This window comes from Lynx rufus, unplaced genomic scaffold (genome assembly GCF_022079265.1).
Source record: "Lynx rufus isolate CCGP_SWC_20201006 ecotype Redwood Valley unplaced genomic scaffold, mLynRuf1.p SCAF_2, whole genome shotgun sequence".
NCBI lineage: Eukaryota > Metazoa > Chordata > Mammalia > Carnivora > Felidae > Lynx > Lynx rufus.
Genome location: NW_025814834.1, coordinates 161918341 through 161930887, shown reverse-complemented (window position 1 = coordinate 161930887; position 12547 = coordinate 161918341). Strand labels below are relative to the sequence as shown.

The window sequence follows — 12547 nt, the reverse complement described above, 5'->3', positions numbered from 1 at the left end:
TTTGAGAAATATAAAGGCTAGAAGTTGAGACGAAAAACCCATAAAGTTTGCAGAGAGAATGTCCTGCACACCCAGAGTTTAGTACATTGCAATTGAATATGTTTTCTGGAAGGCCATGTTGACAACACAGAAAATAAAAGGTAGATATAAATTGTCTTGATATATTCCATACCCAAACAGATTACCAGAAGAATCATGAGAACATTGTCTCCAAAGCAGGCATTAAAGATATGTCACAAAAAGACTCTAGCCCTTGTCAAAGAATATGAGATCCCTATGGTCTGTGGAGCACAGTATATCAAGAACTCACAGAAGTGTTCCCTAGGAGAAAGCAAACACTTGGATATCTTTCATTACATATGATTTCATCAAAAAAGTGAATACAAGAATCAGTAGCTATGTAAAGAAGCCCTTGTTCTGTTGTCATTTTGCCTCTTTCCCTTCCTCCACCCGTAACCATTACCCATTGGACAAGGAAAAGTGAGAAGTATAACATAATGAAGGAAAAAACAGAATACATTTCCATCATCTCCACTCCTGAACAGTCACCAAATTTAGACTGAGATTTCAGGCATGGGGGAACAAAGGGAGATGCCATTAATGGAATGAGAAATTATACATTTTTAAAATACATGCAAAAAGTTATAGCTGACATACAACAAACTGGGCATAGTTACACTGTACAATTTGGTGAGTACATGTACAAGAAATTATCACCATAATCAAGAGGATAAACTTTCCATCATCTCCAAGTTTTCATTTTTGTTTTCTGTAATCCATCCATCCTTCTGTTTACCATCAATGGGCAATGGCTGATTTGCTTTCTTTACAAGATTGCTTTCTTTAAAGATTGGTCTAGCTTTTCTAAAATTTTATATAAACAGAACTGTAGTTTGCACTTCTTTGGCTTCTTCCACTCAGCACAATTGCAAAATACATTAATATTTTCACATGGATAAATAGTTTGTTTATTTTTCTCCACCCTATTGAGATATAATTGACATATGATACTGTTTAGGTTTCAGATGTATATTGTGATGATTTGATGCATGTACATATGGCAAAATGATTGCCACAGTAGGGTTAGTTAACACATCTATCACCTCATATAATTATCATTTCTGTGTGTGTGTGTGTGTGTGTGTGTGTATAGAACATTTAATATCTACTTTCTTACCAACTTTTAAGTATCTAATATAGTATTGTTAACTAAAGTAACCATGCTGTACATTAGAGCTCTATATTTATTTGTCTTGTAACTAGAAATTTGTACTCTTTGACCAAAATCTTCCCATTTCCCCTACTCCCTAGGCCACCACCATTCAACTTTCTGTTCCTATAAATTCAATGTTTTAAGATCCAACTATAAGTGAGATTATGCAATATTTAACTGTTTCTGTCTGACTTATTTCACTTAGAATAATGCCCTCAAAGTCCATCTATGTTGCTGCAAATGGCAGGAATTCCTTCTTTTTAGGGCTGAATAATATTTCATTATATATTCATCCATTCATTAAGATCCTTATTTTATTTCCCTCAGTTATATACTCAAAGTTGGGATTGATGGATCACATGGTAGTTCTATTTTTAAAGTTTTGAGGAATCTGCATACTGATTTCCCTAGAAATTACTAATTTCTATGATTTACTAATTTACAGTCCCACCAATAGTGCACAAAGTTTCCCCTTTTCTCCACATCCTCATCAATGCTTACCTCTTGTTCTTTTGATCGTAACAATTCTAATAGGTATAAGATGATATTTCATTGTGGTTTTGATTTGAATTTCCCTGATGATGAGTGATGTTGAGTATCTTTTCAAGCACAATTGGCCCTTTGGAAGTCCTCTTTGGAAAAAATGTCCATGTAGTTTTTATGCTCATTTTTAAATCAGATTTTTTGTTGCCATTGAGTTGCATGAGTTTCTTGTATCTTTTTGGATATTTACCCTATTGTGTAAATGGCTTGCAAATATTTTTATTGTTATTTTGTTCATTGTTATTTTTATTGTGCAGAATCTTTTAAATTTAATTTAGTCCTACTTATTCATTTAAGCTTTTTCACTTTGTGCTTTCAGTGTCACACCAAATAACTGATGCCAAGACCAATATCACAGTGTTTCCCCTGTATTTACTTCTGGAAGTTTTACAATTTCAATTATTACTTTCATCTTTAATCCATTTCAAGTTAGTTTTTTGTGAGTGATGTACAACAGTGGTCCAATTTCATTCTTCTACATCTAGTTATCTAGTTTTCCCAACACCATTTTAAAAATTGTTTTTAATATTTATTTATTTTTGAGAGAGAGAAAGACAGAGTGCAAGCAAGCAAGGGGCGGAGAGAGGGAGAGACAGAATCTGAAGCAGGCTCCAGGCTCTGAGCTGTCAGCATGGAGCCTGAGGTAGGGCTCGAACTCGTGAATCACAAGATAATGACCTGAGTCAAACCAGATGCTTAACCAACTGAACCACTCATGCACCCCCTTCCCAACACCATTTATTGAAGAGACTACCCTTGTCCCATTGAGTGGTCTTGATGCCCTTGTCAAGTATTAAGTGACCAGATGTGCAGGGGCTTTTTTCTGGGTTCTCAACACTGTTCCATTGATCTGTGTCTGTGTGTTTAGGACAGTACCATACTGTTTTGATTACTATAGCTTTGTAATATAGTTTGGAGTCAGGAATTGTGATACCTTCAGCTCTGTTCTTTCTCACAATTTCTTTAGCTATTTTAGCTATTGTGTATGTGTGTGTGTGTGTGTGTGTGTGTGTGCATGGTTCCATACAATATTTAGGATTGTTTTCTATTTCTGTCAAAAATGCCATTGGAATTTGATAGGGATTGCATTAGATCCGTAGATGGCTTTGGGTTGTATGGAAATTTCAACTATATTAATTTTTCTGATCCATGGGATATCAATTCATTTATCTGTATCTTCTTCATTTTTTTCATCAAAGTTTTAAACATTTTTTTCTAATATTTATTTATTTATTTATTTATTTATTTATTTAGTGTGTGTTGTGTGTGTGTGTGTGTGTGTGTGTGTGTGTGTGTAAGGGGGAGAGAGAAAGAGAGAGAGAGAGAACAAGCAGGGGAGGGGCAAAGAGAGGGAGACAGTATTCGAAGCAAGCTTTGTGCTGCCATCAGAGAGTCCAGTATGGGGCTCGAGCCCACGAACTGTGAGATCATGACCTGAGCTGAAGTTAGATGCTTAACTGACTGAGCCACCCAGGCTCTCCAGAGTTTTAAACTTTTTAGAGAACAGATCTTTTATATCATTGGCTAAAGTCATCCCGGGGTATTTTATGTTTTAATGCTGTTGTATATGGGATTTCCTTTAAATTTCTTTTTCAGATACATTGTTAATGTATAGAGATTCAACCAATTTATATATGTTGATTTTGTATCCTAAAACTTTATTGAATTAGTTGGTTAGATCTGACAGGATTTTGGCAAAGCCTTTAGAGTTTTCTATATATAATATCATGCTATCTGCAAAGCCAGGCCAGGTTTTGGCAGTCTACCTTTTGTTCTCCCTAGAGTGGAGCTCAAGTTTGTGGTTTCTTCCAGGTCACAGATTCAGGCTGGTTTTCTGCATGTACTCAATAACTCTCTGTAAAAGAGAGTCCCCATTGGGAACATATACAAGAAGCTGGGATAGATGTGTGTGTGGTGAGATGGGTGGAACAATGGGTGTGTCTGTGGGCCAGTTGGAGGGATCCATGGACAAGACAATCCCCGTGGTTCATGGGAAGGCCTCCTGATAGAGTCTCTGAGGCTGTTAATAAGATCTGAGTCCCTTTGACACATTCAGTTCTGAGCTATTTTTGTTGCTTTCCCAGGTCCCCAGTGCCCCTCAATCATGCAGTTCAGGACTCAGTACTCTGGATGGAGTGAGAGAGAAATGGGCATTTGGGAATTCTGAACTGCTAAGGAATATGGGCACTCACTTTTAGGCTCTCACTTTCGCCACAACAGGAAAAATCACATGTGAAAAGGCTCTCTTGGCCCTAAGCTATGTTGCCTTAGAGTAAGTGTGATACAGGTAAAATAAAACTGTTATTTTTACCCTTTCCACAGAATCCAATCTTGCATTGTTTTTCTCTAACGGTGTGCTGGAACTTCTCTGTTAAACACCTGGAGTTTTCAAAGGTCGTCTTGTCTCTGGGTGATTGTCGAGGTTAGTGTTCTTCAGGACTGTCTTCACTGCTACCAAAAAGAGACTGATCTAGTTCACAAGGCTAGTTTGGGGTCCACAGCTGGGACTGAGGTCTGTATGACTATTACCTAATACATGAATGGGTAAGATTTCTGGAACCGTTGGTGTATAGTACCGGACAAAGTCAAAGCCAAAGTGGGGCTATAGTTGAGTCCTCATATGGAGCTATTTCCAGGTCTATAGCCAGGACCAGCCTGATACTTGTCTGCTCAAAATGCCAGTCATGGTTGGAGGACTGCACTGGAGATTTACGGCATCCTATCTAGGTACTACAGCTCCCATAAAGGCCCTTTTGTCTGTGAATAGATGCCAAATTGTTGTTGTTGAGAGAGATGTATGAGTGAGGGACATTTTACCCAGCCATCTTGCTGACCTCACTCTTTCATATTTGAATGTAGGCTACTATTCCGTTGTATGGCTATTCTACAATTTATACATATACTTGGTGATAGACATTTGGGTTGTATTTTACAAGTGAAACTGATAAACTTTCATGTACATATGTTTTTATGGACAAGATTTTTGGCAAATATCTAGGAGTAGAATGGCTGGTTCTTACTGCAAATACATGTTTTACTTTTTTAAGAAACTGACAAACTTGTTTTCTCAAATGGCTAAACTATTTGACATTCCCAGAAACAATTCTTGAGAGTTTCTTCCCTATCTTTGCCAGCATTTTATCATGTTTGTCTTTTTAAATTTTAACTATTGTGATTTTAATTTGTATTTCTCTTATGGCAAATGATTTTGGTTATTTTATGTGTTTATTGACCATTCTTTTGTCTTCATTTAGAAATTATTTTTCCCATTTTTATGGTGTTGCTTGCCCTCCTATATTAAGGTTTAATAATTCTTTATATTTTCTGTCTATAAGTCTTTTCCTGATGCATATTTTGTAACTGTTTTCCAGGCTAAAGCTTGCCTTTTCATTTTTCTAATGATGTCTTTTGAATAACAGACATTTTTAATACCTCTATAGTCGATTTTATCATCTTTTTTTCTTTGTGAACCAAGGTTATAAAACTTTCCCTTCCCTAATGCTTACTTCTAGAAGTTTTATACTTTAACATTTTGTACTTAGCTGTAAAATCCACTTTGAGCTCTCTTTTGTGCAGGGTATAAATCAAAGTTTAATGTTTTACTAAAAAAAAAAAATGGATATCTAGATCATCCTGCCTATTTTTTTGAAAATTCTTTCTATGTGAGTTTCTTTGGTGCTTTTCTTGAAAATCAGGTGGCCCTGTATGTGTGAGTACATTTATGGATTTATAGAAAATACTTTTATGTGAGTTTCTTTGGTGCCTTTCTTGAAAATCAAGTGGCCCTATATGTGTGAGTATATTTATGGATTCTATTCTTTTTTTTTTAATTTTTTAAATGTGTATTTATTTTTAAGAGACAGGGAGACAGAGTGTGGGCAGAGAGAGAAGGAGAGACAGAATCCCAAACAGACTCCAGGCTCTGAGCTATCAGCACAGAGCCCGACACGGGGCTCGAACTCACGAACCTGGGACGAAGTCGTCGCCTAACTGACTGAGCCACCCAGGTGCCCCTTATGGATTCTATTCTTATCAATTTATATTTATGGATATTTTCATAATACCAAGCTGCCTTGATTAGATTTATATTAATATAGCTGTATATTAAATAGTGAAATGTAATAGAGAAATTTATCCATCTTTGTTCTTTAAAATAATGTTTAGGTGATTCCAGGTGTACATTTCTATATAAATGTTTAAAAACCTCTCAAAACATCAATTCCTACAAAAATGACATCTGGGATTATGATTGTGATTGAACCTGTAGATCAATTTGGGAAGACTCCTCTTACTAACAAAATTGGGTGTTCTCTATTTAAATTTTTAAAAAATTAGAGGGAGAGACAGGAAGATGGCGGCGTAGGAGGACGCTGGGCTCAACGCGCGTCCTGCTGATCACTTAGATTCCACCTACACCTGCCTAAATAACCCAGAAAACCGCCAGAGGATTAGCAGAACGGAGTCACCGGACCCAAGTGCAGACGAGAGGCCCACGGAAGAGGGTAGGAAGGGCGGCGAGGCGGTGCGCGCTCCACGGACTGGCGGGAGGGAGCCGGGGCGGAGGGGCGGCTCGCCAGCCAAGCAGAGCCCCCGAGTCCGGCTTGCAAAAGCGGAGGGGCCTGACGGACTGTGTTCTGACAGCAAGCGCGACTTAGCGTCTGGGAGGTCATAAGTTAACAGCTCTGCTCAGAAAGCGGGAAGGCTGGAGGACAAAGGGAGGGTGAGCTGCGGAGCCCCCGGACGACAGAGCTCAGTTTGGCGGGGAACAAAGGTGCTCGCCAGCGCCATCTCCCCCGCCCATCCCCCAGCCAAAATCCCAAAGGGAACCGGTTCCTGCCAGGGAAATTGCTAGCTCCGTGCAAACACCCAACTCTGTGCTTCTGCGGAGCCAAACCTCCGGCAGCGGATCTGAATCCCTCCTACGGCCACAGGGCCCCTCCTGAAGTGGATCACCTAAGGAGAAGCGAGCTAAGCCTGCCCCTCCTGCCGCTCTGCACCTTGCCTACCCACCCCAGCTAATACGCCAGATCCCCAGCATCACAAGCCTGGCAGTGTGAAAGTAGCCCAGACGGGCCAGGCCACCCCACAGTGAATCCCGCCCCTAGGAGAGGGGAAGAGAAGGCACACACCAGTCTGACTGTGGCCCCAGCGGTGGGCTGGGGGCAGACATCAGGACTGACTGCGGCCCCGCCCACCAACTCCAGTTAGACACCACAGCACAGGGGAAGTGCCCTGCAGGTCCTCACCACACCAGGGACTATCCAAAATGACCAAGCGGAAGAATTCGCCTCAGAAGAATCTCCAGGAAATAACAACAGCTAATGAGCTGATCAAAAAGGATTTAAATAATATAACAGAAAGTGAATTTAGAATAATAGTCATAAAATTAATCGCTGGGCTGGAAAACAGTATACAGGACAGCAGAGAATCTCTTGCTACAGAGATCAAGGGACTAAGGAACAGTCACGAGGAGCTGAAAAACGCTTTAAATGAAATGCAAAACAAAATGCAAACCACCACGGCTCGGATGGAAGAGGCAGAGGAGAGAATAGGTGAACTAGAAGATAAAGTTATGGAAAAAGAGGAAGCTGAGAAAAAGAGAGATAAAAAAATCCAGGAGTATGAGGGGAAAATTAGAGAACTAAGTGATACACTAAAAAGAAATAATATACGCATAATTGGTATCCCAGAGAAGGAAAAGTGAGGGAAAGGTGCTGAAGGGGTACTTGAAGAAATAATAGCTGAGAACTTCCCTGAACTGGGGAAGGAAAAAGGCATTGAAATCCAAGAGGCACAGAGAACTCCCTTCAGACGTAACTTGAATCAATCTTCTGCACGACATATCATAGTGAAACTGGCAAAATACAAGGATAAAGAGAAAATTCTGAAAGCAGCAAGGGGTAAACATGCCCTCACATATAAAGGGAGACCTATAAGACTCGTGACTGATCTCTCTTTTGAAACTTGGCAGGCCAGAAAGAATTGGCACGAGATTTTCAGTGTGCTAGACAGCAAAAATATGCAGCCGAGAATCCTTTATCCAGCAAGTCTGTCATTTAGAATAGAAGGAGAGATAAAGGTCTTCCCAAACAAACAAAAACTGAAGGAATTTGTCACCACTAAACCAGCCCTACAAGAGATCCTAAGGGGGACCCTGTGAGACAAAGTACCAGAGACATCACTACAAGCATAAAACATACAGACATCACAATGACTCTAAACCCGTATCTTTCTATAATAACACTGAATGTAAATGGATTAAATGTGCCAACCAAAAGACATAGGGTATCAGAATGGATAAAAAAACAAGACCCATCTATTTGCTGTCTACAAGAGACTCATTTTAGACCTGAGGACACCTTTAGATTGAGAGTGAGGGGATGGAGAACTATTTATCATGCTACTGGAAGCCAAAAGAAAGCTGGAGTAGCCATACTTATATCAGACAAACTAGACTTTAAATTAAAGGCTGTAACAAGAGATGAAGAAGGGCATTATATAATAGTTACAGGGTCTATCCATCAGGAAGAGCTAACAATTATAAATGTCTATGCGCCGAATACCGGAGCCCCCAAATATATAAAACAATTACTCATAAACAGAAGCAACCTTATCAATAAGAATGTGGTAATTGCTGGGGACTTTAACACCCCACTTACAGAAATGGATAGATCATCTAGACACACGCTCAATAAAGAAACAAGGGCCCTGAATGAGACATTGGATCAGATGGACTTGACAGATATATTTAGAACTCTGCATCCCAAAGCAACAGAATATACTTTCTTCTCGAGTGCACATGGAACATTCTCCAAGATAGATCATATACTGGGTCACAAAACAGCCCTTCATAAGTTTACAAGAATTGAAATTATACCATGCATACTTTCAGACCACAATGCTATGAAGCTTGAAATCAACCACAGGAAAAAGTCTGGAAAACCTCCAAAAGCATGGAGGTTAAAGAACACCCTACTAACGAATGAGTGGGTCAACCAGGCAATTAGAGAAGAACTCAAAAAATATATGGAAACAAACGAAAATGAAAATACAACAATCCAAACGCTTTGGGACGCAGCGAAGGCAGTCCTGAGAGGAAAATACATTGCAATCCAGGCCTATCTCAAGAAACAAGAAAAATCCCAAATACAAAATCTAACAGCACACCTAAAGGAAATAGAAGCACAACAGCAAAGGCAGCCTAAAACCAGCAGAAGAAGAGAAATAATAAAGATCAGAGCAGAAATAAACAATATAGAATCTAAAAAAACTGTAGAGCAGATCAACGAAACCAAGAGTTGGTTTTTTGAAAAAATAAACAAAATTGACAAACCTCTAGCCAGGCTTCTCAAAAAGAAAAGGGAGATGACCCAAATAGATAAACTCATGAATGAAAATGGAATTATTACAACCAATCCCTCAGAGATACAAACAATTATCAGGGAATACTATGAAAAATTATATGCCAACAAATTGGACAACCTGGAAGAAATGGACAATTTCCTGAACACCCACACTCTTCCAAAACTCAATCAGGAGGAAAGAGAAAGCTTGAACAGACCCATAACCAGCGAAGAAATTGAATCGGTTATCAAAAATCTCCCAACAAATAAGAGTCCAGGACCAGATGGCTTCCCAGGGGAGTTCTACCAGACATTTAAAGCAGAGATAATACCTATCCTTCTCAAGCTATTCCAAGAAATAGAAAGGGAAGGAAAACTTCCAGACTCATTCTATGAAGCCAGTATTACTTTGATTCCTAAACCAGACAGAGACCCAGTAAAAAAAGAGAACTACAGGCCAATATCCCTGATGAATATAGATGCAAAAATTCTCAATAAGATACTAGCAAATCGAATTCAACAGCATATAAAAAGAATTATTCACCATGATCAAGTGGGATTCATTCCTGGGATGCAGGGCTGGTTCAACATTCGCAAATCAATCAACGTGATACATCACATTAACAAGAAAAAAGAGAAGAACCATATGATCCTGTCAATCGATGCAGAAAAGGCCTTTGACAAAATCCAGCACCCTTTCTTAATAAAAACCCTTGAGAAAGTCGGGATAGAAGGAACATACTTAAAGATCATAAAAGCCATTTATGAAAAGCCCACAGCTAACATCATCCTCAATGGGGAAAAACTGAGAGATTTTTCCCTGAGATCAGGAACACGACAGGGATGCCCACTCTCACCGCTGTTGTTTAACATAGTGCTGGAAGTGCTAGCATCAGCAATCAGACAACAAAAGGAAATCAAAGGCATCAAAATTGGCAAAGATGAAGTCAAGCTTTCGCTTTTTGCAGATGACATGATATTATACATGGAAAATCCGATAGACTCCACCAAAAGTTTGCTAGAACTGATACATGAATTCAGCAAAGTTGCAGGATACAAAATCAATGTACAGAAATCAGTTGCATTCTTATACACTAACAATGAAGCAACAGAAAGACTAATAAAGAAACTGATCCCATTCACAATTGCACCAAGAAGCATAAAATACCTAGGAATAAATCTAACCAAAGATGTAAAGGATCTGTATGCTGAAAACTATAGAAAGCTTATGAAGGTAATTGAAGAAGATTTAAAGAAATGGAAAGACATTCCCTGCTCATGGATTGGAAAAATAAATATTGTCAAAATGTCAATACTACCCAAAGCTATCTACACATTCACTGCAATCCCAATCAAAATTGCACCAGCATTCTTCTCAAAATTAGAACAAGCAATCCTAAAATTCATATGGAACCACAAAAGGCCCCGAATAGCCAAAGGAATTTTGAAGAAGAAGACCAAAGCAGGAGGCATCACAATCCCAGACTTTAGCCTCTACTCCAAAGCTGTCATCATCAAGACAGCATGGTATTGGCACAAAAACAGACACACAGACCAATGGAATAGAATAGAAACCCCAGAACTAGACCCACAAACGTATGGCCAACTCATCTTTGACAAAGCAGGAAAGAACATCCAATGGAAAAAAGACAGCCTCTTTAACAAATGGTGCTGGGAGAACTGGACAGCAACATGCAGAAGGTTGAAACTAGACCACTTTCTCACACCATTTACAAAAATAAACTCAAAATGGATAAAGGACCTAAATGTGAGACAGGAAACCATCAGAACCTTAGAGGAGAAAGCAGGAAAAGACCTCTCTGACCTCAGCCGTAGCAATCTCTTACTTGACACATCCCCAAAGGCAAGGGAATTAAAAGCAAAAGTGAATTACTGGGACCTTATGAAGATAAAAAGCTTCTGCACAGCAAAGGAAACAACCAACAAAACTAAAAGGCAACCAACGGAATGGGAAAAGATATTCGCAAATGACATATTGGACAAAGGGCTAGTTTCTAAAATCTATAAAGAGCTCACCAAACTCCACACCCGAAAAACAAATAACCCAGTGAAGAAATGGGCAGAAAACATGAATAGACACTTCTCCAAAGAAGACATCCAGATGGCCAACAGGCACATGAAAAGATGTTCAGCGTCGCTCCTTATCAGGGAAATACAAATCAAAACCACACTCAGATATCACCTCATGCCAGTCAGAGTGGCCAAAATGAACAAATCAGGAGACTATAGATGCTGGAGAGGATGTGGAGAAACGGGAACCCTCTTGCACTGTTGGTGGGAATGCAAATTGGTGCAGCCGCTCTGGAAAGCAGTGTGGAGGTTCCTCAGAAAATTAAAAATAGACCTACCCTATGACCCAGCAATAGCACTGCTAGGAATTTATCCAAGGGATACAGGAGTACTGATGCATAGGGGCACTTGTACCCCAATGTTCATAGCAGCACTCTCAACAATAGCCAAATTATGGAAAGAGCCTAAATGTCCATCAACTGATGAATGGATAAAGAAATTGTGGTATATATACACAATGGATACTATGTGGCAATGAGAAAAAATGAAATATGGCCTTTTGTAGCAACGTGGATGGAACTGGAGAGTGTAATGCTAAGTGAAATAAGCCATACAGAGAAAGACAGATACCATATGGTTTCACTCTTATGTGGATCCTGAGAAACTTAACAGGAACCCATGGGGGAGGGGAAGGGAAAAAAAAAAAAAGAGGTTAGAGTGGGAGAGAGCCAAAGTTTAAGAGACTGTTAGAAAGTGAGAACAAACTGAGGGTTGATGGGGGGTGGGAGGGAGGGTAGGGTGGGTGATGGGTATTGAGGAGGGCACCTTTTGGGATGAGCACTGGGTGTTGTATGGAAACCAATTTGTCAATAAATTTCATATATATATATAAAAAAAAAAAAGAAGTCAGCCTCGGGCACACCAGGGTATAATAAAACGATTATTGACTTTGATGTTTAGATTGAAATAATTCATAGCCATTTACAAAAATGCTAAAGTTTATGTACCGAAAATCATTTCAAGTACCCCCATGAAATATGCTCCTTTCTTGGGCAGTGTTGCCCAGGCTCCTGGTCGGGAGAGAATTCCTTGCTCCAGTGGCTGATTGTTGTCTCCCAGTCCAGCCAGGCAGGGCACAGCTCTTGCTGGATTGGGGGTGGGCAGCATGGCCCATCTGGGTCACGTGATCCAGAGTCACAGCCCCAGGTTTCCTTCTCTGGGTTCAGAGGCCAAAACGACTTTTAGGAGCTCCTAAAAGCAGAGTGAGCAGGAAGCCTGCTCCTCAAGTCTACCAAGGCTGGGGTCTGCCTGCTGCCCCCCAGCTTGGCCCTTAGCCTGCACACACCAAAAGCCATGCAACTCCCCTCTTGTCTTGCTAATTCTTTCAACACTAGGTCCAGCTCGTGACCTGGCATCT

The 12547-nt window shown here is 39.8% G+C and overlaps 1 pseudogene; it reads right to left on the bottom strand.

Annotated features, from left to right (window-relative positions):
- The window catches only part of LOC124514333 (tigger transposable element-derived protein 1-like), a 55910-nt pseudogene extending 43613 nt beyond the window's left edge, over positions 1 to 12297 (bottom strand).
- Positions 12298 to 12547: the final 250 nt, after the last annotated feature.